This window comes from Ovis aries, chromosome 1, assembly GCF_016772045.2.
Source record: "Ovis aries strain OAR_USU_Benz2616 breed Rambouillet chromosome 1, ARS-UI_Ramb_v3.0, whole genome shotgun sequence".
Classification (NCBI taxonomy): domain Eukaryota; kingdom Metazoa; phylum Chordata; class Mammalia; order Artiodactyla; family Bovidae; genus Ovis; species Ovis aries.
Genome location: NC_056054.1, coordinates 222,804,570 through 222,832,509, shown reverse-complemented (window position 1 = coordinate 222,832,509; position 27,940 = coordinate 222,804,570). Strand labels below are relative to the sequence as shown.

The 27,940-nt window shown below is 36.9% G+C and overlaps 1 long non-coding RNA gene across 2 annotated transcripts in view; it reads left to right on the top strand.

Moving 5' to 3' along the window:
* Positions 1-27,940, top strand: part of LOC132658473 (uncharacterized) — a 190,544-nt gene that overhangs the window by 6,222 nt on the left and 156,382 nt on the right. For both annotated transcript variants that reach the window (XR_009598154.1, XR_009598155.1), the window contains exon 2: positions 6,271-6,419. This is a non-coding gene — a long non-coding RNA (uncharacterized LOC132658473). The remainder of the gene's footprint in view (positions 1-6,270; positions 6,420-27,940) is intronic.

Genomic DNA, 27,940 nt, shown 5'->3' with positions numbered 1-27,940 from the left:
AGGCTTGTTATGGTGGTTTAGATAACAGATGTACCTCCCAAATAATCATATTTAGATGACTGGTTAACATAAGGTTGTTAAAAAGTGGTAATGCATTTCTACTCATAGGTAAAGAAGGTAAAATAATACTTTTAAAATGGTCTCATGCTTAAGGAGATTGAAAAAGGGAAGAAAAATGGAATTGTAGATGGAAATGGATTAACGTTTCTAGAGTGACCTTGGTCTGCTATAAGCTATAAAGGTCAGCATTGTCATCACCACTTTCCTGTGATTAACCTGGGCTCAGCAAGGTCGAATGACAAGATTAGGCTGCTGTAGTATCGTTATGCGTGTGCATGCTAAGTCGCTCAGTCATGTCCGACTCTTGGCGGCACCGTGGCCTGTAGCTCTCCAGTCTTCTCTGTCTATGGTATAAATGGGTTGCCATGCCCCTCTTCAGGAGATCTTCCCTACCCAGGGATTAAACCCATGTCTCTTTAGTTTCTTGCACTGGCAAGCGGGTTCTTTACCACTAGTGCCACCTGGGAAGCCCCCTGAGTAGTATCATTGCCAGGATTCAAATATAAGGCTCACTTTTGGGCCCTTTATCTTTTTCATCCTACCATACAGTCTACACAGCATGCTGGCAGTGTTCATAGCTCCACATAATACTTAATTTCTTTGAGCCTCTGTTTCATTTTGTGTAACATAGAAGCAATAATTCTCACCGCATAGAATTATTGTGATGATTAATTTGAAAATTATATGGAACTGAGATTTTAAAATATATGTCCTAGGGCTCAGTGTTAGCAATGAGACTGATATGTCATAAAGTACTCTTTCACACTGATAGAACTTGATAATCCCCTGGGAATTGAGGGGCTGGCAAAAGGCTTGTTAACAATCCAAATTCCCAGGCTTGAATCCAGGAGATTCAGTCTATAATGGGTCACTGTTTTTGTTTTTAACAAGTTCCCTTGGTGATTTTGATGATATTTTATTAAGTGGCAAGCAGAGATATAGGCAACTAGAAAAATGAGGCTGAAGGGAGGATGAAAAGTTTAAAATGAGACACAGAAATTTGACAGTTGTCAGATATTAGTTGGAAATAGATGGAGCCTTCTCCTGAGATCTCCCAGGCCCCAGGGAGAGCATAGCATGGCCAGAAACTGTCAGGATATAAAACTTGCTCAGGGCTTGAAGGCCTCATTTTCCTAGGTCGATCATTTGAAATACAAAACACGTTAAAGGAGCTTGAAATCAAAAGCAAAAATAAAACTCAGTTTGACTAACAGAAATGGTAGACAGTAAAGTTTTACTGAGGTTGGTGGGATATGCTTTAAAGAATGTTGATTTTGAAAGTAAATGCTTTGGGTCTTTGATGTCTATGTATCATAATCAGACATATACTACCTAAACTGAAAAATCTAATTTGATTTTTTGATTTGACTTAAAAAAAAGGTAGTATTTTAAGATTTGGTTTTAACTTCTCTGCATATCCATTGGAGTTTTTCCAGCCTTTCATATTGGGTAGTAATTGATAAAACTGGTCTTGCCTGCCACATGAGGGGAGGAGGCAACGGCACCCCACTCCAGTACTCTTGCATGGAAAATCCCATGGATGGAGGAGCCTGGTGGGCTACTGTCCATGGGGTCGTTAAGAGTCGGACATGACTGAGCGACTTTACTTTCACTTTCACTTTCATGCTTTGGAGAAGGAAATGGCAACCCACTCCAATGTTCCTGCCTGGAGAATCCCAGGGACGGGGGAGCCTGGTGGGCTGCCATCTATGGGGCCGCACAGAGTTGGACACGACTGAAGTGACTTAGCAGCAGCTACATGAGGAGCTCCTGGAAGACAGGATTCTCAATTCATTCAATGAGACTGTGTAAGAAAAAGTTCTTGAATGAGTTACTTTTTAACCCATATTGTCATTATCTTTAATACTAGATTGAAATATTTTTTAACTTTTAAAACATATTTTTATGGGACACATATACTACTAACTCTTTAAAATGATACCAAAGATTTTAGGACATTTGTTTTTTTCTATTTTGGGTATTGATGTTAATTTCTAAAGAGCATTCCAAAGGAAGCATTTCTTACATGTAACACCAGTGTTCTTTAAAATTGTGGATTTTTTTCCTCAGGAATTAGTAAACTGCCTGACAATTTCTTTAAAAATTGTTGTTGAAGGTATTAAATTCTTTGTTGTACCTTCAGCTAAAGAAAAATTTTCAGTTGTTCCAAGCAATTTTATTGGTATATTACCAAACAGAAAACTTAATGAAGGCTAGATATTTGACTCATAAGAAGTGATATTCTTAGTTTACCAATAGACTTTTTCTGGTTTAAAATAACCAGTTCTTTTTAGTTGTATTTTTGAATTGGCCCTTAACATATAATCTTAAAGTCTTAGAGGGCTAAAGAAGAGCTTAAGAAGTGATTTTCAGGATGGTAGCAGAATCTCTTCAATATCAAAACACTTTCAAAGAAGCTATGCTATAACTTCCCTTGCTTATTTATCACCATGTATAGCTACTTGCATTGTTGTGAAATTCTTACCTAAACTCTTTCTGAAATCTCTCTTGCTGCTACACAGGCCCACATCCTTTTGCTTGATGTTAGTACAGACTTAGAAAATCACTAGAATCACATGGTTCTTTTAATATGTGTCATTTAAATATTAGAAAGGTATTATCAAAATCTGCCGTAGCAAGTAATTCAGACAAATGAGCTACATCACCTGTGCCCTTCCATTTCCTTCTGCAGAGAGTCCAGAGCAGGGTGCTGCCTGCTTCACGAGGTAACTACAACAGGGGCTTTTTCCGGTCTCCTTGTTCTTATTTCTAAGTTTTAAAAATGAGTTTCCCTGGTTTAGCTCTATCTAAACTCTTTATTAGTTGTTACTTCTTGCCTCTCCACTCTTGCCCCGCCACAAACAAAAACAAAAAAAATGGCAGCTGAATCTTTTAAAAAAGAATCACTTTGAGTATGATTTCATGTACTCATGATTTTATATGTAAATTTCAGAGACACCTATCATCACTGTCCTTTAGGCATGCAGTATTCATATGCAGAGCATTATCCCAAACATTAAATGGGGTTATAAATAATGCAAAAGAGTAAACCTTGCCCTTGAGGTGTATATGTGACAGTAGCAATAGTATTACCATTCACTTGCTGTATATTAAATCTCAATAACGATATTGGTGATAGGTAATATTATGAATACACTGGAAAAAAAAAACAACAACAACAACTAAAATTGTCTGACTAAATGATTGTCAGCATAGAAAAAAATTTCTTTCTGCCCTTCTAGGTTCTTTAACTGATCTAATAAGTACATTGACATAATTTAGATTAATAAGAGCAGAATAAATTTATTTTCATATGAGAGTCCCATAAAAATATGGGACCCAGAAGGAATCAGACAGATGAGGCTTATATGCTATCCTGAGCTAAAAAAAGAAATAGGGTCCCAGGGCTTCAAAGAGGAAGACGACAATTCACAGGAAAATGAGAAAAGCAGGTATTTGACATCAGAAGTTTAAAAAGTTATCTTTCGTAATAGCTATCTTTCTGGCCCAAGCCCTCTATTTAAATTTTTTTAGGCAGTTAAGGAAGGAGAGGCAGAAGATTTTCCTGGGTCTGTTGGGTCTTGTTTGCCTTCAGCTCAAAATAATCCAATGCTAAAATGGCACATTTGGAGGTGGCATAATCTGCTCCCCATCACGGTCATGCTGATCATTTCATCTGCTTCCTGAATAATAACTTTTTGTAGAAGTAAAGACCTATCTTTCAGCTTAGAAATTTGACCTGATGTTTCTGTCCCTTTAGAGTGTACTCATCAGTTATTGCACCATAGTTTTGTCCTACCCAGTTCTAGTTACCAAAATGTCCATGATTTTTCTCATTCTTCTCATTTTGTAAGGTATCTTCTATTCTGAGATGTGCACAGATTTTTCAGTTTGGTAAAGTTGCTAAGGTTTCATTGATACTTTCTACGCTGAATCTTCTAGTCAATGTCAAATGGAGCTTATTATGTAGATATGTCACATATGGGAAATTAGATTCATTATAGATTAGCTTTGTCAAATTTATGCCTGTTTATTAAAACTGGGTCTAGTTCACTGCAGTCAGTTATTCTGAACTATCTGCATGATTTCATAAGTCAATTTCAGAGGGACTTTACATATGTATTATTCCATTTTTTGGAATAAATATTTGTCAGCTTTGCAGATATATTTTTTTCACTGTTCTGTGTGGGTATATTCCTGGAAAATAAAAGTAGTCACCCTAGCCTCAGCCAGTACTATGAAAATGGGCAAATTACAAATGGCCAAAGAGATACAGTACTGAGTTTGTGAGCAAGAAAATCCTCATCAATAAGGTAAGGGTATTTTTTGTCTGATTTGATGATACATTTCACATTGAGAGGGGCTTCACTGATAGCTCAGCTGGTAAAGAATCCACCTGCAATGCAGGAGACCCCGGTTCGTTCAATTCCTGGGTCGGGAAGATCCACTGGAGAAGGGATAGGCTACCCATTCCAGTATTCTTGGGTTTCCCTGGTGGCTCAAATGCTAAAGAATCCACCTGCAATGAGAGAAACCTGGGTTCAATCCCTGGTTAGGGAAGATCTCCTGGAGAAGAGAAAGGCTACCCACTCCAGTATTCTGGCCTGGAGAAATCCATGGACTGTATAGTCCATGAGGTTACAAAGAGTCAGACACGAATGAGTGACTTTCATTTCATTTCACTTCATCACATTGAGAAAAACAGGAAAAGCTAGGTTTTTATAACTGTTAGGCTAAATATCAGAAAATGATGCTTTGTCGATTGCTTTCTTTATTTTTAACTTTTATTTACCTCTAATAAGAAAACTGTAGAGCTTGAGAAATTGCTGTGTTTAATTTTGCCTAAAATTCTACTTAACCAGATTAAATTGCTATTTGTGTTTTTTTATTAAGAAGTATTATTGGGGAGGAAGTGTTTTGTATGCCAGGTAGGAAATGAGGTGTTCCAAAATTGTTATTTTCAGTAGTTTCCTAGGATCTGATTAAAAAAAATAAATGATATCAAAACTAATTTATTACAAAGATGAATGTGGAGATTAATATGAATAAAATAATTTTATCTAATGAACACCAGGAAATATGCTTTCTTTACAAAATGGCAGTGATGATGCAGGTATCTTACTTGACATCTGGGGGTTCATTTTGATAGGGTAGTCCATTGATTTACTACTTTCAAATGCCAGCAAAGTGTGCATGAAGGCCTGTTTTTATGTATTAAACCTGAATAGAATACTTCAAATTATATTGCATAAGGGTTAGGATAAGGCCTGGGAAATAGCAGAAAGTTCTTTACCCCCACCCCATTCTTACTTTATTTTGCTTTCTTTCTGTACACCACCCTCCTTTGTCTTCACTGCTTTCCTTCTCTATCCCACACCTTGAACAGTTTTGAGTAAAGAAATCCTTGTGTGAAGAACTCCAGTAGTTTTAGAACACTGTGAAAATAAGGTAGTGGTGGTGGAATAGGGCTTCCCCCATGGCTCAGCAGAGAAACAATCCACTTGCCATGCAGGAGATATAGGACACCTGAGTTTGATCCCTAGGTCCAAAAGATCCCCTGGAGGAGGAATTGGCAACCCACTCCAGTATTCTTCCCTGGAGAATCCCATGGATAGAGGAGCCTGGTAGACTACAGTCTATGAAGTCTCAAGAGAGTCAGGCACAACTGAGCTCCTAAGCATGCTTGCACAGGTGGGATAGGAGAAGCAACTGAAAGAGTTAACCTACGTTTCAAAATACATACATCTGCACCTGCAAGAAGCCTTTTGCCATCAGAGTCATCTCTATTATTTAGATAACTCTCTTCTTTGCAGAGGTTTGGCTGTAACCCCAGACTTGCTTCTCTGGAACACCTAACTGTTCTTGGCTGCCAGTCATATAGGGTCTCCTTAGGAAGGATTCAGCTTCAACACGGAGGAAGAGGCTATTTGAGTACCTGTGTGTGAAAGTGTAAACAAATCCAGATTCCAAAGGCAAATACAGAGGGTTTGGGTGCACTGATTTGTGCTTCCCCAAACATGCCTCTATTTTTACCTTTTAAAAAGAGATTTTGAGATGGGTATACCTTTAAGGTATTTCAATGCAGTACATACTCAAATATATTTCACAAGGTCTTTCTTAGCTTCATGCAAAACATTTATCCATCTGTATGTTCAGTCACTTCACCCTGGTTACACACATTAGATAATCAAATATTTGTTTTCCTTTCAGGGCTACCCTCAAAGGACGGTTACATTTTTAACCTTCCCTGAAGAAATTTTAGCACTTCATAAAAAGAAAATGTACCATACATAGTAATCCTCTCAGTCTTCCAGTGGGAGAAGATATGTGCTGGCATTATGGATCCCTGATCTTTGGAAGTATGTATTTGTAAAATCTAAATATTTAAGAATATGACAAAGCAAAACATAAATACCTGCTAGCATCTTACTTTTGACTGTTATTGTTCAGTTGTTCAGTTGTGTCCAACTCTTTGCAACCCTATAGACTGTAGCATGCCAGGCTTCCTGGTCCTTCCTTTCCCAGAGTTTGCTTAAACTCATGTCAATTGAGTCAGTGATGCCATCCAACCATTTCATCCTCTTTTGACTACCAAACATATAAAACAGTTATAATCACTATGGTAGGGAAGAGACCATTGTACATTTCCTGTTCTTGAAGTCTTTCTTTCTGGGAATATCTACTCAAAATTGAAACCTCACCAGAAACAAGATAAAGGATTCTCATATAAAGATAGTGTAGTGGGGCATATTTAATGTGAATTCTGCTATCTTTCTCATCCATAAGTGAAAAATATTAGAGCTATGGAACCTTTGTATTTAAAAGGACATTAAATGTATTACAGTCTAGCATCTAGGGAAAGAGGTAGTATTATGGGATGAAAAGTGAACTTGGGACCAGATTATTTAGCACCTCTCATGTAGATTCAAAATTTGAGCTTTTATTCATTGGACACTGGAGGCTTACCTGTGGTTTATGCATGATTTAATAGCGTTACTGCTTTTGTGTTTCAGAAAGATAATCCTGGAAACAATGTGAAGGATGAATTGGAAAAAAAAAAAAAAGTCTTATTGGGAGAAAATGAGAAACGCAGCTAAGTCAGTGGCAGTAATGATGGAAAGAAGGGAAAATATTTAGAAATACATTTGAGAAGTAGATTAACAGACAAGGGAAAATAAGGAGTTAAGGATGACTCTGAGATTTCTAGCTCATGTGACTGGGTAGCTAATGATGCTGTTAATCATAATAGGGAATGGCAACTAAGATTGTTTCAGAGGACACTTAGGATTTTCCTCGGGCTTCCCTGTGGTTCAAGTGGTAAAGAATGTGCCTGCAGTGCGAGAGATCTGGTTCATTCCCTGGGTCAGGAAAATCCCCTGGAGGAGGAAATAGCAACCAACTCCAGTATTCTTGCCTGAAGAATTCTATGGACAGAGAGGCCTGGCAGGCTATAGTCCATGGGGTTGCAAAGAGTCAGACACAAGATAATAGGATGGAGATAATGAGTTTTGAATTGGCCGTTCTGAGTTTATTACCTGTGGAAATACATGTAAAGCAGTGTTTCTTAGCCATGGGTACTGTTAACATTTTGGGCAGGATAATTCTTTATTGTGGGGAGCTGTCTTGTGCATTGTAGAATGTTTAGCAAAATCCCTGGCCTCTACCAAATAGTTGCAAGCGACACTCCTCTCATTAGTGCCAACCTGAAATGTCTCTAGAGTTTTCCAAGAATTTTCTGAGGCATGGACAAAATTGTCCTCAGTTGAGAGCCACTGAAATAGAGACAACAGGAGGTTGGTGCAATTGTGTGACTGGGATTTAGGATACAGATGAAACTTGAAATCAATATTTACAATCATCAATAATAGCAATTTAAGCATTGTGAGAAGATGAGACTGTGCAGGGGAAGAATATAGATGACTATATGGTTATCTGCTTTTTGCTTGAACAACTCCAGAGACTGAAAATTCCTAAATTCATGAGATAGACTGGGGCAGCCCATCCTATTTCTAGATACTTCAAATGCTTTCTATTATCACTGTTATGTATTTTTATATATTGAACCATGTTGAGCCAAAACTATTCTTTTTATACCTTTCATTCTTTGGTCCTGTGATACGGTGATTTACATATATATGGTCATTCAGATTATGAAAATATATTTCTCATGCATATTTGGTCTTTGTCCAGAGTTCCTGGCTTACAAATCCCCAAATCCTTGGAATTTCCTGAGCAGTAGAGCTCTAAGAACATTTTTTTTATTATATTTGGTTTTTAGTCCTCAGTTTCTGAAAAGACTTCAGAGTCATAAGGGTGAGATGAGTGTCTTGTTACATGTAACACGCCCTTTCACCAACAGTGGGTTTATGAAAGGAGCTTTTGGAGGGTACTTAGAAATAAGGGCTGGTTACCAGGGGAACCAGCCATGGAGCAAAGGGCTGGAACTTTCATTGTCCCTTCTTAATTTCCAGGAAGGGTGAGGGGCTAAAGGTGGAATAAACCATCAGTGGCCAGTGAGTTAATCAATTATGCCTACGTGATAAAGTTTCCATAAAAACACAAAAGGGAAGGTGTTTGTGAGAGCTTCCAGGTTGGGGAACCAGAACACTTTGACATGCCATAGTGCCAGGCCCCAAGCTCCACAAGGACACAAGATCCTATGCACCTCTTCATCTGATTGTTGATTTCTACTCTTTAATATCTTTGGTGATTAATTGGTAATTTAGGGAGCTTCCCAGGTGACATTAGTGGTAAAGAACCCACCTCCCAATGCAGGAGACATAAGAGCTGTTTGTTCGATTCCTGGGTTGAGAAGATCCACTGGAGGAGGGCACGGCAACCCACTCCAGTATGCTTGCCTGGGGAATCCCTTGCACGGAGGAGCCTGGTGTTCTACAGTCCATGGAGTCACAAAGAGTCGGACACGACTGAGTGACTAACACTTTTACTTTCACTTTCTTAGTCATAAGTAGGTTTCCTAAGTTCTCTGAGTCATTCTAGCAAATTAATCAAATCCAGGGTGAGAGTCCTGAGAACCTCTGATTTATAACCAGTCTGTCAGAATTACAGATAAGAGCCTGGACTTGCAGTTGGCATCCTGATTTGGAGTGGTCATTGGAACCTACAGTCTGTATCTGGCAGGGTCAAAAGCACAGACAGCCTATACTTGCAGTTGGTCTTTGAAGTGGAGGGTGGCCTAGTGGGACTGAGCCCTTAACCTACAGAATATGATCTCCAGGGAGACAATGTCAAATTGAGTTGAATTGTAACTCAACCACATTCCAGTTGATATCTTGAGAATTGTTTGTTGGTGTAGAGAGTCTCCCTGTCCCCACATGCATTGGAAATGGTATCAGAAACTGTTTAGGTCTTAACTTTTTTTTTTCATGGGACACAAAATAAATCTATTAGTGTAAGTCAAATTACTGTCCCTAAATTCTTCACTTATTTTAATATTGCTATTGAATTAATTTATAGTAAAATTCACTATTTTGTCCTGCTAAATATCTTTAATATTTTCAATTTATCTTTATATGTTATATTGTGAGACTTTTACAACATGATCATGATGGTGACCATTTCAAATATCCTTCATAAGGTATAAATCAGAGAACTGAGCAAACTCCATGTTGTCCTGTCTAGTTTCAGTTCAGTTCAGTTCAATTCAGTCGCTCAGTCGTGTCTGACTCTTTGCAAACCAATGAACTGCAGCACACCAGGCCTCCCTGTCCATCACTGACTCCTAGAGTCCACCCAAACCCATGTCCACTGAATCAGTGATGCCAACCACCTTATCCTCTGCTGTCCCCTTCTCCTTTTGCCCTCAATCTTTCCCTGAATCAGTGTCTTTTCCAATGAGTCAGCTCTTCACATCAGGTGGCCAAAGTATTGGAGTTTCAGCTTCAGCATCTGTCCTTCAAATGAACACCCAGGACTGATCTCCTTTAGGATGGACTGGTTGGATCTTCTTGCAGTCCAAGGGACTCCCAAGAGTCTTCTCCAACACCATAGTTCAAAAGCATTAATTCTTTGGTGCTCAGCTTTCTTCACAGTCCAACTCCCACATCCATACATGACCACTGGAAAAACCATAGCCTTGACTAGATGGACCTTTGTTGGCAAAGTAATGTCTTTGCAATCTAGGTTGGTCATAACTTTCCTTCCAATTTGGAGGAAAAGAAACCTTCAGTTTCCTGGGTTTAGTGATAGTATTTTTATTCAAATATCTCAAAAGTGCATTAGCATTTTTGTCAGCAGCATTATATCACTGTCTCTTTTATTTTGCATGAACTTCCTATTAAGTCACATTCCATATCATATACCACTGATTTTTTTGTTTGTTTCTAACTCAGGCGTGGAACTTTATATTCATCCTTTTAAAAATACACTCTCCTTTTCACCATTTCCACCTGCCTGATCATTTTGGATTATGATTTCATCATCCAGCATGTTTTTAATTTCTCCCAGTTTCATGCCATCTGCACAGCTGACCTGCCTATCCCACAGACATATTCACTCAAGACATTAATAAAAATGTGAGTAAGTTTAGTCCAGAGTTAGTGTGATTACATAGTGCTATGGATTTTCTCTTCAGTGATTTTCCAGCTACTTTTTTACTTAAAGGTCTTTTTATTTTTATGGCATACTATAGAAATAAGACTCATCTGGATAGACATTATGGTCAGCTTTTTTTTTTTTTCCCCGACAAAACTTCCAAATGTAATCCTCCTATACAAAATGGTAAGATAAATTATGTTCCATTTATAAAGTGGGATGAAATATCATCTTGGGGAAAATGATTTTTATTAAGTGATAAGGTAGTGTTAAGTGATCAAAGCAGGGTACAAATTTGAATACAAAATATGACATCATCATTTATAGAAAGAGGTAGACACATACAAATATAGATCTGGTGCTAGATATAGAAGGCACTAGAATCTAAAGAATTCCCTCTAATGTGACAATTATGATTGATGTTTTTTCTTATTAATATTTATAGTCTCAAATGCTATGTAATGAATATATCACCTTTATACACAGAGCATAAATATTAAAATATGTTTCTATATTATATGACTTTGAATCACAAAATTAAAAACAGAGAAGTATGTTAGACGGCTCTATAGCAAGAAATGATGAGTCAGAGACAGGTTGAGTAGCAATTATGCTGGTCTAAATAGGATGAAGACTTAGCACTAAGTAATACAGAAGGTTTTGAAGCAGTAAATTATCAGAAAACTAAGTTTTTAATTCATCCAAAGACATTAATTTCACGACACACATCACATTTAAAGGACAAAAAAGCAGTTTATGGACGTTTAAACAGTTTTTCCACTAAGTATGCCCAAATAAAAGGTTGATAAAAGAAAAAAATATGTCCTTTTATTTTTGTAATGAAGCCTGCAGACCTTCAAATATAATTCAGGGATTAATATTTGAAGTCAAATTACTATCTTTAAATGCCCAAAGAGCTAATGCTATTAAATCATCTAACTATGTATTTCTAATTATATTTTAAGTAGGCTGAATCACATATTAAATGTAAAAGCACACTTTCTTATTAAAAAAAGTAAATGGAAAATTACCAAAGACATTTTCTTTGTAATGTAGGAGATGAAGGAGACAGATAATGCTAACCATTAGGTATATTGTTGCAAATGAAAAGCTGTTTTATAATTCTTATCCAAAGCAGATATTAGTGTGGTAGATGATTTTAACATTTCATTTAGAGATGTCTTTGGAGTTTTTCTAGACTTGTACTTTAGTCAGTCAAAAAATCAGATTCTGGGAAACAGAGACTGGTTTTACAATATTCTAGCTATCCAGTGCTGTGGTCTGAGTTTTCTTGAGAGAGTTAAGATGCCTAATAATATCTCATAATACAGAGTGAAAAATTATTGCTTTCTTATACCTTTGACCTACTTCTCCACTCTTTGAGAACTAAACTTTATCATGGTATGATCCAAGAATGGCTTTAAGTATGAGCCCTTCAAGCCCTAAATACATAATTTGCACATTTAAAGATGACAATGTAGATTTAAAGCTACTTAACTAACAGTCCACCTTTAGTTAGAAAATAAGCTCACATTCTCCCCAAGACCATTTATTTCCTCAGGAGTGAAGAAACAGGAACAGACAGAAAACCCCAATCGTAGTTCATTAGGAAAGAGTTTTTTTTGTAAACCTGAGATGAAGTTATCAAACGAGAAATTATCTTCGGTCTGCGCAGGGATAAGAGTCGAAGGGAAGCCTCCTTAATTTAGTTGCTTCAGTTATCCCAAAGCCCATTTATGAAATTTCAACAAATCAAAATTAGCCTGAATAAAATTTTATTTTGTTTTATTTTTGCTTCTTTTTATGGTTTATTTAAAAGCATTTTATTGTGAAATATATTACATATACAAAGCATACACAGTATATATATGTTCAATTCAAAGATTAGTGATAAACTGAACATCTTTCAACACACCACCTGAAGAAGCAGAGAATTACCAGAACCTTGATATGTGTTCCTACCCTGATAACCTCCTATGCTTTCTCCCGTAGAGCTGGCCACTCTTCTGATATTTGAAATCATTCAGCAAAGTACAAGTTTAAAGTGTACAGAATAATGATTTGACTTAATATCATGAAGTGATTACCACAGTAAGGTTAGTGATCATGCATCATCTCATATAGATACAAAATAAAAGAAAATGAAAAAATATTTTTCTTATTATGAGATAGGATTTATTCTCTTAACTTTCATAATTGCAAATTTTGTCATGATAACCTTGAAGTGCCAGAAGAGGATTGGACTTTTATAGTGGAGATTATTCACTGTCTTGATAGTTGATAAGTATAAGATGAAGGAGTGAGCCACAGAGCAGGGACAGGCAGGATAAAAATGAGATGGGTCTTATAGAAATAGCAAAGATTTCCTGAGCAGAGGCCTTCCCTTGTGACTCAGCTGGTAAAGAATCCGCCTTGCAATGCGGGAGACCTGGGTTTGATCCCTGGGTTGGGAAGATTCCCTGGAGAAGGGAAAGGCTTCCCACTCCATTATTCTGGCCTGGAGAATTCCATGGACAGTCCATGGGGTTGCAAAGAGTTGGACACAACTGAGCGACTTTCACACACCTGAGCAGAGACCACTAGAACCTGCTTACACATTTTTGACAATGTGAGACAACTTTAGTACCTTAATTTTTCCTTCTCCTTCCTCCTTGTCCTTTTTTTCCCTTAATTTTACTTTTTAAAAAGGATTTTTTAAGATGTCTTTTAGGTTCATAGAAAAGTTGAGCAGAAGGTGGAGATTTTAGCCTCCTGCATCATCAAATGTCCCTCACTCAAGTGGCACATTTATTACAATTAATAAACTTATATTGACATAGTCACCCCAAATCCATAGTTTACCTTAGGCTCTCTCTTGGTATAGTACATTCTGTGGTTAGCAGCAAATAAATAATGACATAAATCCATCATTACATTACCATAGAGAGTAGTTTCATAGCTTTCAAAATCTTCCACGTTCTGCTATTCTTCCAAGTCTCAATCCCTGGCAACTATTGATTGTTTTACTGTCCTCAGGGTTTTTCCTTTTCCAGAATGTCATGTAGTTGGAATTTATAGTTTATAACTTTTTCAGATTAGCTTCTTTTACCTGGTAATACTCACTTAAGATTCCTCTGTGTCTTTTCATGGCTTAATATTTCACTTCTTTTTAGTGCTGACTAATATTCTATTGTCTTTATGTACCATTGTTTATTCATTCCCCTACTGAAGGGTGTCTTGGTTGTATACAAATTTTGGCAATTATGAGTAAAGCTGCTGTAAGCATCCATGTGCCAGGTTTTTGTATGGACATGAATTTTCAACTCCTTTGAATAAATAATAAGGAGTGTAATTAGTGCATTGTATGGTAAGACTATGTTTAGTTTCCTGAGAAACTGCCAAACTGTACAAACTTCCAAAGTATACAGTTTTGCTTTCGCACCAACAATGAATGGACATTCCCATTGCTTCACAACCTCACCAGCATTTGGTGTTGTCAATGTTCTGATTTTGACCTTTCTAACCTAGATAGCATATTCAAAAGCAGAGACATTACTTTGCCGACTAAGGTCCGTCTAGTCAAGGCTATGGTTTTTCCAGTGATCATGTATGGATGTGAGAGTTGAATTGTGAAGAAGGCTGAGTGCTGAAGAATTGATGCTTTTGAACTGTGGTGTTGGAGAAGACTCTTGAGGGTCCCTTGGACTGCAAGGTGATCCAACCAGTCCATTCTGAAGGAGATCAGCCCTGGGATTTCTTTGGAAGGAATGATGCTAAAGCTGAAACTCCAGTACTTTGGCCACCTCATGCGAAGAGTTGACTCATTGGAAAAGACTCTGATGCTGGGGAGGGATTGGGGGCAGGAGGAGAAGGGGACGACCGAGGATGAAATGGCTGGATGGCATCACTGACTCGATGGACGTGAGTCTGAGTGAACTCCAGGAGTTGGTGATGGACAGGGAGGCCTGGCGTGCTGCGATTCATGGGTCACAAAGAGTCAGACACGACTGAGCCACTGAACTGAACTGAATAGGTATGTAGTGGTAGCTTGTTGCTGTTTTAATTTGCACTTTCCCGGTGACATAAGATCTACAGCGTCTTTTCATATGCTTATTTGCCATCTGTATATCATCTTTGGTCTTTGATAATATGTCTTGGAGGATTTTGGACCATTTTTAACTGGGTTGACTTTCTTATTCTTTAGTTTTAAGAATACTTAGTCACTCAGAGTCGTGTCCGACTCTTTGCGACCCCATGGACTGTAGCCCACCAGGCTCCTCTGTCCATAGGGATTTTCCAGGTATGAATACTGGAGTATATTGCCATGCCCTCCTCAAGGGGATCTTTCCAACCCAGGGATCAAACCCAGGTTTCCCACATTGCAGGTGGATTGTTGCTGACTGAGCCACCAAGGAAGAGGTCTTTGTATAATTTGGATCGTTCGTCTGCCCAGTGACTAAGTCGTGTCTGGTTTTCTGCGACCCCATGGACTGTAGACTCCCAGGCTCTTCTGTCAATAGAATTTCCCAGGCAAGAATACTGCAGGGTTCACTGTACTGTCTTTCATCTCTTCTTATAAACTTTACAATCATCCTGTTGATATCCACAAATAACTTGCTGGGATTTTGATTTGGATTGTATTAAATTTGTAGATCAATTAAGGAGGAACTGATATCTTGACAGTATTAAGTATTACTCTCTGTGAATGTCAAATATCTTTTTTTTTTTTTAGTTTTTCTTTGACTTTGTTTCTCAAGATCGTTGTATTTTTCCTCATAGATCTTATACATATTTTGTTGCATTTATACCTATGTATTTCATTTTGCTGTTAAGTCACTTCAGTCATGTCTGACTCTGTGCAACCCCATAGACAGCAGTCCACAAGGCTTCCCTGTCCCTGGCATTCTCCAGGCAAGAACACTGGAGTGAGCTGCCATCTCCTTCTCTAATGCATGAAAGTGAAAAGTGAAAGTGAGGTCACTCAGTCGTGTTTGACTCTTAGCGACCCCATGGACTGCAGCTTACCAGGCTCCTCTGTCCATGGGATTTTCCAGGCAAGAGTATTGGAATGGGGTGCCATTGCCTTCACTGATATTTCATTTTAGGAAGCACTAATATAAATTGGGCTTCTCTGGTAGCTCAGATGGTAAAGAATCCACCTGCATTGTAGGAGACCAGGGTTTGACCCCTGGGTAGGGAAGATCCCCTGGAGAATGGAATGGCTATCCACTCCAATATTCTTACCTGGAGAATACCATGGACAGAGGAACCTGGTGGGCTGCAGTCAATGGAGTTGCAGAGTCACACACAACTGAGCAACTAACACTTTAACTTTCATTTTCTTTCACTCTAAATTATATTTTTAATTTCAAATTTCATTTGTTCATTGTCAGTATTTAGGAAAATGATTGACTTTTGTATATTTACTTTGTATTCTGCAAACTTTTTATAATCATTTGTTAGTTCTAGGAATATTTTTTTTCCATTAAAAAATTTCTACATAGATGATTATGTTGTCTGTAAAAACTATTTTATTTCTTTCTTCCTAATATGTACCCCTTTTATTTCCTTTCCTTGTTTGAATGCATTAGCTAGAAACTTTTTTTTTTTTTTTTAGGTTGCACCTTTTTTTTTTTTTTAATTTTTATTTTGGGAGAGGAAGAGGGTGGGATGATTTGGGAGAATGGCATTGAAACTTGTATACTATCAAGCTAGAAACTTTATTATGAATGGGTATTAGATTTTTCAAATGCTTTTTTGTATCTTAATATGATTACCTGATTTTTCTTTTTTAGTCTGATGTGATTAATTACATTAATTGATTTCAAATGTTGGAACCAGCTTATGTATACTTGGAATAAATCACATTTGGTTATATTTATAATTCTTTGTAAACATTTTAGATTTGATTTGTTAATATTTGGTTGAGGATTTTTGCATTTATGCTCATAACAAATATTGATCTGTAGTTTTCTTATATTTCTATGGCACTGGCATTTGAGTAATGCTTGCCTTACAGAATGTTGTGTTGTTTTTTTTTTTTTTTCCCCCTCTGCTTTCATCCTTTGAAATAGGTTATGGGGAATTGGTATGCTGTCTCTAAATGTTTGGTGAAACTCACCAGTGCACCTATCTAGGTCAAGAGCTTTTTGTTTTGGAAAAGCATTACTTATTTATTCAGTTATTTTAATAGATATAAGGTATTGAGATTGTTTATTTCTTCTCATGTGAGTTTTAGCAACTTTTGACTTCAAGGAATTGGTTCAGTTAGATTATTAAATTTGTGGGCATAAGGTTGTGCAAAGTGTTTATTTTGCATGGTATCAGCAATGATATCATCACTGCTCCATTTCTGGTATTAGAAATTTGTGTCCTCTGTCTTTTTTTCATAGTTAGTCTGACTAAAGTCTGATTTTATTGATCCTTTCAAAGAATCAGGTTTTGATTTTGTTGATTTTTCTGTTGATTTCAACTTTTCAATTTCATTGATTTTTTTGCTCTAATTCTTGTTATTTCTTTTCTTCTGCTTCTTTGCATTTAATTCACTCTTCTTTTTCTAGTTTCTAATATTAAAACTTAGATTGGTGATTTCAGATCTTTATTCCTTTCTAATGTATGCATTTGATACTCTAAATTTCTCTGTAAGCACTGCTTTCTCTACATTCCACACATTTTGATGGTATGTTTTCATTTTTATTTAGTGTAACATATTTAAAAAATTTTCCTTGATAGTTCGTTGAGCTATGTGTTATTTAGAAGTGTGTGGTTTGACCTCCACATATGTTGGAATTCTCTAGTTATCTGTTACTGATTTCTAGTTTAATTACATTGTGGCCTGTGAGCAAACATTATATGTTTCCTATTCTTTTAAAATTACTTTTGTTAAGGCTTTTTTTTTTTTTTCCTTTTAAGGTTGGCCTCAACAGACATTAACTAAACCACACATTTTATAATTTATGCGATTATATGAAGGTATTTAAGAAGAGTAATTTAATTTTGTATATAAAAAATTACTTCCTTATGGCTCTAATGAGTGACAATTGTGTTTCCATTGATGAATGATTTCTATTTTCTCATGTAAAGTATTTCTCCTGAATCCCTGTGTTCAGTGAGCATCATCATTTCTCTTTAGTGCTTGAGTCTATTTATGGAAGGTGAATTAAAAGAGAGAAAATTCTGCTGTGTGATCCTACATCCTTTCCTTTGCTTGGTATTTCAACTTTAAAAATAAATTACAGAAATAACATTCTGAACAAAATTATATAAGAAAGTGAGGTTTCAGAGCATTTCATTATTTAAGAAATTCTACATATTTTTATTGTTTATAAACTTTGTTGAATTATTTTATAAAATCACTTCTGCTGTGTGTGATGTCATGGAGCTATTAAGTATCCTACTTTAAGTGGACATTCCAGATTTAATAGCTTACATAGCAGTTTCTCAAACTGATGTGCCTGTACCAGCAACATGAGCATAACCTGGAAACTTGTTTGAAATGCAAATTCTCAGACCCCTTCCCAAGAGGCACTATCCTTGAACCTCTTGGTGAGAGGTCCATCAGTCTCTTTTAACAAACTTCTTTTTAATTCTGCCACAGCTAAAATTTGAGAGCCTCTAGTTTATAGTATCAAATGCATTCAATGAGTATAAATTAGCCAGGAGGGTCTTGATTAAAAGTAATGAAATTCTTCTTCACAGTTTCTGTTATTTGATATATTTCCAGTCAGTTTACTATTTTTGCCCATGAGTTCCTTATTTGTCATATCACTAAAGTGTCCTGAATTTGAATTTTTAACAAATGACACTTCTCTAGTGCATCTTCTCTTGTTTCTCCCAGAATTTATATTTTTTTCAATAATGACAAACTTGAGTTTGACTCTCTGATACGCCACTAACTATATGACTTTGTGAACATGGCTTAACCTTTCTGAGTCTTAATTTTATTGTCTGTAAAATAAAGATAATATTACTTTATAAATTTTTAATGAGAATTAAATGATACATTTTTTTCAATTAGTGAAGTGCCTGCCATATACTAAAGCTTCTGTAATCTATCTGTCTATTATCTACCTCTTTTGATATGTGATGATATATGAAAGTAAGTTCAGGTTTTCCTGGTAAAGGGAAGCTCAGCTGATAAAGAATCTGCCTGCAATGCAGGACACTGGTTCTATTCCTAGGTTCGGAAGATCCCCTGGAGAAGGGATAGGTTACCCACTCCAGTATTCTTGGGCTTCCCTGGTGGCTCAATTGGTAAAGAATCTGCCTGCAATGCGGGAGACCTGGGTTCCATCCCTGGATCCCTGGAGGAGGGCATGGCAACTCACTCCAGGATTCTTGCCTGAGAATCTCCATGGCAGAGCCCGTGGTGGGCTACAGTCCAAGGGTTCACAAAGAGTTGCATGTGACTAAGCGGAGTGCACATGAAAGTAAGTTCAATACCTTCAATATAGTATTCAATATTCTGAATATTCAGTCATGTCCTACTCTTTATGACCCCAGGGACTGTAGCCCACCAGGCTCCTCTGTCCATTGGGATTCTCCAGGCCAGAATACTGGAGTGGGTTGCCATGCCCTTCTCCAAATATAAATGTTAGCAACCATCAATGTTCTGTCATAAAATAATATCTGTAAAATTGGTATTCAAGGACAATATATTTTCATATAATTGGAACATGTCCCTTTATATTTATTTTCTAATGGTTTTAAATTGTCTTAAATGTATTATTATATACCAAGTGTTTGTTTTGTTAGAGATTCTGAACCTACCTATAATGGTAAAATATTGGTTTCCAATCTTACCAATTCTTTTTCAGATTTTTCCCCTTACTTAAATTACTTTTGTTTCCCAGCCAGAGTATGGCTGTATATGTATTCTCATTTCTAAACTCTTACCTCTATTTTCCTTACTTTAACTCATTCTCATTCCCTTTCTTATCTTATGCCTCAGTAATGACAGCATCTTTAGTTCAGCTAAAATGAGTAGGCATATCATTATGTTTAAAGTGCAGAGCAGTACAGAGAGTAAGAAGATCATGGGTTATTTTAACTTTATTTTATAAAATTCTTCTGGTTGTATTATGCCTTTATGGAGCAAAACAAATGTCACTGAAAACTGTTAAATTTTGCCTTTAGTTTTAAGTTAACTTTCTTAGGTTGGCAACAATATTCACTGCTTGTTGATTGGCATTCTCGAATAGTAAATCAAAGTGAGAAAAGTTCTGAAAAAATTGACTACTAGAGACAAAAAAAAAATCTTTAGTTGTTGAAAATGATAGAAAAATAAGTAATAGACATTTTAGAAAATTGACAGATATGAAAGTTATGCATTTTAACCTTTTTAAAATGCAATATCTTCCTTTTGTCTTCAAACATAGATATGTGTCTTCTGCATTATAACTTTTTATTTTGACTTGTTTTCTCTTGCCTTGAAGTCTTTCTAGATCATTCATGTAGGGTCAAACTGTTTGATGCTTCTACTTCCACTTTGTATCTTCCCTTTCTTAAATTCTTGCACCCTCATTTCTATCCCACCCCTCTATAGACCACTGATCTCAGAAAAGGTCAGCACCTTGCATTGACAGGAGTGACTTCATATATAACCCTTAACAGTACATCAGGTTAGAACAGTGTGAGAATAAACTGTAGAAACCATTCCATTGAAGTATTTAGTTTACAGATAAGCAACTCCTGACCTAGAGAAGCTAAATGAAATGACTTAATCAAGACCCATTAACAAGTTAGTGACTGGAGCAGAGTAGAACTCCTATACTCTGATTTCTGATTCAGTGTACTTATAAGGTTAATTACAAACTTTCCAGTTGTAGAGCTGGAAATAAAACAAGATCTTGTTCCTATACATGAATGGATCTTTACTAATTTTGGTGGTAGGTAATATTTCAATGCTTATTGTATACTAAATGCTTGAGTGTTAAGTGTCTTATATGGTGGACCTCCTTTAATCTTCACATTACAAGGTCAAGAATGTTATTATCCCCAGATGGGAAAAATGAGGCAGAAAATAAGTTGCCTGATATTAGATAGTCATAGACTCAGAAAGTCCATATAAACAATAATAGATGAAATATCTATTGGAGTCTTCCCTAGTGGCTCAGATGGTAAAGAATCCACCTGCTATGCCGAAGACCTGGGTTCTATCATTGTGTCAGGAAGATCCTCTGGAGAAGAGAACAGCAACCCACGCCAGTATTCTTGGCTAGAGAATTCCATGGACAGAGGAGCCTGGTGGGCTACATTCCATAGTGTTGTAGAGTCAGACATAACTGAGCACGAATACACACACATGCGCGCGTGCGTGCACGCGCGCGCACACACACACACACACACACATTATGCTGTGCTTAGTCGCTCAGTCATGTCTGACTCTTTGTAACCTCATGGACTGTAGCCCACCAGGCTCCTCTGTCCATGAGGATTCTGCAAGCAAGAATACTAGAGTGGGTTTCCATGCTCTCTTCCAGGGGATCTTCCCAACCCCAGGAACTGAACCCAGGTCTCCCACAATGCAGGTGGATTCTTTACCATCTGAGCTACCAGAGAAGCTCAAGAATACTGGAGTGGGTAGCCTATCCCTTCTCCAGGGGATCTTACTGATTTAGGAGGCAAGCTGGGGTCTCCTGCATTGTAGAAGGATTCTTTACTAGCTGAACTACCAGGGAAGCCCCCCCACACATACGTACATCCAGATCCTCTTAGAAAGTGGTTGCCTGTGGGTGGCCAGGAACCTGTGTCCTCTCTTGTCTAATCAGAGATGGAAAGGGGCAGGAGTGGGGAAAATGGCATTGGTGAGACTTAATTTTAGTGGTTGCTTCATTTTTGGCAAGTATCTGATATATGTATGTCTTGTAGCCTCAGGTGTATTTCTACTATCCCATACTGCCTTATTACCCTAACAGTACCTAAATGCCTCTTGTACAATACATCTAATTTTTATTTAGAATAAATATTGCAAGAGTCTATTACACAGTAGTGAATAAAACAGATACAGTCACCAAAATACTAAGAACAAGGAAAGCAATCTGACTATTGTCCCATAATGAAATTTATATGCCCTCCCCATGCCACCAGAGTGTCCATAATCTAATGCTACTAATTCATCCTCTATCCCTGTTCCCCATCCATTACTCTTCAGCATATTCTTACTGTATTACCTCTTGGCAAGTCAACCTGGTATACCAAAACATATCATCATTTCAGCTTTTGTGCCATTCATTTGTTAGCCCATTAATTCCACAGATATTATTTAAATACCTACTAAAAGAGAGAGACTTAGCTGAACCAAGGAAATAGAATAAGATACAGTTTTTATCTTTAATTCTGTTAATGAAGGGGTAATAAAATCCCAATAAAAGCTAATAAAGGAAATAGAGACCTACATGTTGTTGTTATTATTTATATTATTAAATAGTGCTACTGTCCCTCTATTGTATCCCAGGTATTTTACATATAGTATAACTATACAATGATATTTTATGTTATTGTGTACTTTATCATGTACTAGGCACTATGTATTATGTATGTTTGTTCAGTAATTAAGATGGATATTACCAATTCTATTTTTTAATTGAAGGGTAGTTGTTTTATAATATTATATTATCAGGTATACAGCATAGTGATTTATTATTTTTGCAGATTATAATTCACTATAAGTTTGTATGAGATAATGGCTCTAATTCCCTATGATATACCGTATATACTATTGTTTATTTTGTACGTAGTACTATGTACCTGTTTACTCTCATAGTCCTAATTTGCCCCTTCTCCCTTTCATCTGCCCTTTGGTAACTTCAAGTTGTTTTTGTATCTGAGTCTATTTCTGTTTTGCATGTGTACTCATTTGTATCATGTTTTTAGATTTCACATGTGAATGATTCCATTTTATGTAAGAGGAAGCTGAGGCTTATGTGGGTAAATGATTGTCTTAAGGTTGAATATCATGAAAGTAATAAATCAATAAGAACAATCCAACACCAAAGCCCATGCTTTTCCTTGCTCATTATGGTGCCTCTCTGGTATTGCTGAAGCAAAGCTCAAATTTTAATTAATTCTGCTTAGAGGATTTGGGGATGATTTCAATAGAGGTCATATGTAAATAAATTCTGAAAGATAAGTAGGAATCCTGGAGGTAAGAAAGTGTATTTCATCTGCAAAAGGTGTAATGAATACGGGGTGAAAGTTTATTGATCAGTAACTTTATGACTTGTTGTATAGTATGTATTTCCTAAGGATTTGGGTATTATTCCACTATCATCAGTGGAAGTAGATCAATGAAATTGGAGAACATAAACATGGTTACAAAAACATCACTACTGTTTAATTACTGTTTAAAATTATTTCTGTTCATGTGTTATTTAATAATGGAATTTTAAGTTTCTGGAGAACAAGGTCTATATTACTTATTTCTCTCATGGAGTTTAATATAATAACCCATTAAAGATTTATTAAATAAAAGAATAGACTGCATCAAGGAACTAGGAACTTTTTTGACTTACCTGTACACCAAATAGTAAAATTAATATTACTACTATTACTAATATAAAAATTCTAATATGGTTTCTGAGACTTATGATTCACTTCTTTGAAACATACTCTTGAGGCTAATAGTGGAGATTTAATTCTGTCAGCTTCCTCTTCTTTCATGGACATTGATCCAGACCCATGAAAGAATATAGATCAGTTACTGCAAATCCATCATCATTAGTCTTAAAAGAATCTAAAGTGCATACATTCCTGGTAGTGGGTCAGAAACTGTCATCTTTGCACTGGAAAGTCAGCAGTGTTTTTATGGTTGGTCTTACAAACAATGCTATATATAAATTCAACTTGGGTTGTAACTTTATCATTCTTTCTTGGTTTACCATATAAGGAAGTATAGCTTTTAAGTTAAATATCAAAGAATATATCAATGACTTAAGTAATTTTGTTATAAATCTTCTTTCTAGTGGTAGGGCTTATCTTCTGCTTCTCACCTTGGAACACTGATCCAAGGGACCTGTTATTTCAAACTGTAATTTATTTAGATAGAACATAATGAACTGTAAATCAATGTGGTCTTTTAATTAAGAACTGAAATTTAAAAATTCACACCTAAAAAAAAATCTATGTTTTGTATATTGAGGAAAAACAGAGACATATGTCATAAAAGTTTGTAGTGGTATTAAAATTGAAAGACAAGGCTTAATGATACTAATTTTCAAAATGTTACTCCATATAAAATCCAATTTTGAAAAATATTTAAAACATATTTTAAGGTAGGTGCAATAATATTTTAGTAAGCATATTCCATTCTTCATCATGACTTGATAATTTTATAGAGTTGATACTCCCTGGAGAAGGAGGTGGCAATCCACTCCAGTATTCTTGCCTGGAGAATCCCATGGACAGAGGAACCTGGGGTCACAAGAGTCGAACATGACTAAGTGACTAGCACATACACAGAGTTGATACTGAATAATAGGAAATGCAAAGTAGCTTTTTAAAGCCCATTATTGTAGGTACACAACTGTGTAGACATAAAATATGTACAAACTATTCCAGAGACTTTATTAAATTTGCTTAGCTTCCTCACAAGGAAGAAAACAGGAAAATAACATACTTGTTTACAAAAAAAAACCTAAACAATAATAATTAGAAAACAATTACTGTTAGAATCAAGTGCTAAATTCTATGTTAAAATTATGTAGCTGGAATTGAGAGGAGAGATAAACCTTAATAAGAAAAACAAGTTTAGTCACAAATAAGGAATGAAATGATTAGTGATCTGTAAATGAAGAGACTTGAATTCTAAATTCATCTTCCACTTACAGATTATGTGACGTTAAGCAAGTTACTTAACCTTCTGAGGCGACTAAAGGAAGTAACACTTGTCTTATACTTTGCAGGATCTTGTGGGTAAAAAACTAATAACAATAGTATAAAAGTTACTTTGCAAATAAAACACAGTATTAAAGTTGATGGTAGAATTTCTACCTTTTATACTACGTTGAAAACTAGTGTGATACTTCAGAATTTGATTATAACTGATTACAGCTTTTCCTTTTAGTTGGATTTCAAAAAAATCTGTGGGTTAAACTGTGTCACATTAACATATTACAGTCTTCAACAGTAACTGAACCCTGAACAGATGTTCAAGCTGGTTTTAGAAAAGGCGGAGGAACCAGGGATCAAATTGCCAACATCCACTGGATCATGGAAAAAGCAAGAGAGTTCCAGAAAAACATCTATTTCTGCTTTATTGACTATGCCAAAGCCTTTGACTGTGTGGGTCACATTAAACTGTGAAAAATTCTGAAAGAGATGGGAATATCAGACCATCTGAACTGCCTCTTGAGAAACCTATATGCAGGTCAGGAAGCAACAGTTAGAACTGGACATGAAACAACAGATGGGTTCTAAATCAGGAAAAGAGTATGTCAAGGTTGTATATTGTCACCCTGCTTATTTAACTTATATGCAGAGTACATCATGCGAAATGCCAGGCTGGGTGAAGCACAAGCTAGAATCAAGACTGCCGGGAGAAATATCCATAACCTCAGATATGCAGATGACACCACCCTTATGGCAGAAAGTGAAGAAGAACTAAAGAGCCTCTTGATGAAAGTGAAAGAGGAGTGTGAAAAAGTTGGCTTAGAAGTCAATATTCAGAAAACTGAGATCATGGCACCCAGTTCCATCATTTCATGGCAAATGGATGGGAAACAATTGAAACAGTGAGAGATGTTATTTTTTGGGGGCTCCAAACATTGCAGATGGTGACTGCTGCCATGAAATTAAAAGATGCTTGCTCCTTGGAAGAAAAGCTATGAGAAAAACTAGTGAGTGAGTGAGTGAAAGTCACTCAGTTGTGTCTGACTCTTTACGACCCCATGGACTTAGTCCATGCAATTCTCCAGACCAGAATACTGGACTGGGCAACCATTCCCTTCTCCATGGGATCTTTCCAACCCAGGGATTGAACCCAGGTCTCCCAATTTGTCAGCGATTCTTTACCAGCTGAGTCACAAGGGAAGCCCAAGAATACTGGAGTGGGTAGCCTATCCCTTCTCCAGGGGATCTTCCCAACCCAGGAATCAAACCAGGGTCTCCTGCATCGCAGGCAGATTCTTTACCAACTGAGTTTTGATGGAAGCCCAAACTAGACAGCATATTAAAAAGCAGAAACATTACTTTACCAACAAAGTTCTGCCCAGTCAAAGCTATGGTTTTTCCAGTAGTCATGTAGGGATGTGAGAGTTGGAATATAAAGAAAGCTGAGCGCCAAAGGATTGATGATTTTAAACTGGGGTGTTGGAGAAGACTCTTGAGAGTCCCTTGGCCTGCAAGATCCAACCAGTCCATCCTAAAGGAAATCAGTCCAGAATATTCATTGGAAGGAATGATGCTGAAGCTGAAACTCCAATACTTTGGCCATCTGACATGAATAACTGCCTCATTTGAAAAGACCCTGATTCTGGGAAAGATTGAAGGCAGGAGGAGAAGGGGATGACAGGATGAGATGATAGGATGGCATCATTGACTCAATGGATATGAGTTTGAGCAAGATCCAGGAGTTAGTGATGGACAGGGAAACCTGGCATGCTTCAGTCCATGGGGTCATAAAGAGTCAGACACCACTGAGTGACTGAACTGAACTGAGCATATGACTTAGGTTGGCTCTTTGTTTTTCCTTCTAGTCTTATACAGATTTGTTTCTGCATATGCATTTTATAAATTTAAGAATACCTTCATTAAAAATAGAAAATTTGAAGTATTTTTAATAATAACTATATGTTTGTGATATTGAAAAATCATTTAAAACTGTAATTTGAATCCGCAAACTTTCTTTGATGCGCACTTGGTCTTGTGATAATTTTACTGCGTTTGTATTATTCTGGTATTTTTATAAAAGAGGAAACATGAAACTATCAGACTGTATACAAGCAACTGAATGTTTAATTATCTTCCCTTATACTTTCTTGCCTCAATTTATATTGAGGCATAAAGAAAAAGAACCATGCTGTATTCCCATAGCCAAGAACCTGTGACTGATTCACAGGAGTATAACTGACAGAAGAGTATAATATAAAGAGAGAATCTTTGAAGAGAATTTATTTAGAAAGAGTTGTGCTATAAATTCCACCTTCCCATTAAGTTGGAAGAAGAATGTCTGCACTTAGCCTTAAGTCTAATGAGAAGGATTTCAGTGAGGTTTCTCTAAGAGCTTGATGTGTTTCCTTGGTAACTGAGAGGTTTAATGGGCTGGTGCTTGAGGCAAGACAAACTAGGCTAAAGGGACTAATGTCAATGGAGTGAACCCATTTTTTGTAGAAAGAATCTATACTTGTTTTTCTTGAGTTAATGTGCCAGTGTTGAATGTTGCCTTCCCAGGAAGCAAATTCTGGAACAGAGATTGGGTAGCTTGTGAAAAACGCTTTTACTATTGAGTACTATTGGGATCAACACCTGTGGAAATTTTGGGCTGAGGAAGAAACTGAGCTGTGAGGCTGAATGCCTCTTCAGAGTTTACCTGAAATAGTACTAGAGGGCAGGTCCTTTATATCCCCTTGTTAACCCGTCTTTGAACACTGGTTGTCCATGGAAGGAAATGTGACGACAGGTAAGACATCCTCAAAGAGGGCTGATAGAGGAACCCTCCCACTAAGTTGGGGATTAAATCTTTCGTTCTTGAAGGGTAATCTGGGCTGTGGATCATAGTTTCCATCACAAATCCCAAGTTCTAGTTCAGGAACCCGCACAGGGAATGTCAGCCTAGAGTTTCTGCTTTCCAATGTGAAGAGACCCTGGGAGGAAGTGTAATGGGGTGTATCAGTGGGGCATAAGCCAAGGGTGTCTTTGAAGCAAGCAGCTAAAGAAAGAGCACTGCCAGTGCCAAGACAGTTATATGAGGATGCCTAAGAAAGGATTAAGTTATGACCAACCTAGATAGCATATTCAAAAGCAGAGACATTACTTTGCCAACAAATGTCCGTCTAGTCAAGGCTACGGTTTTTCCAGTAGTCATGTACGGATGTGAGGGTTGGACTCTGAAGAAAGCTGAGTGCTGAAGAACTGATGCTTTTGAACTGTGGTGTTGGAGAAAACTCTTGAGAGTCCCTTGGACTGCAAGGAGATCCAACCAGTCCATTCTAAAGGCGATCAGCCCTGGGATTTCTTTGGAAGGAATGATGCTAAAGCTGAAACTCCAGTACTTTGGCCACCTCATGCGAAGAGCTGACTCATTGGAAAAGACTCTGATGCTGGGAGGGATTGGGGGCAGGAGGAGAAGGGGACAGCAGAGGATGAGATGGCTGGATGGCATCACTGACTGGATGGACATGAGTCTGAGTGA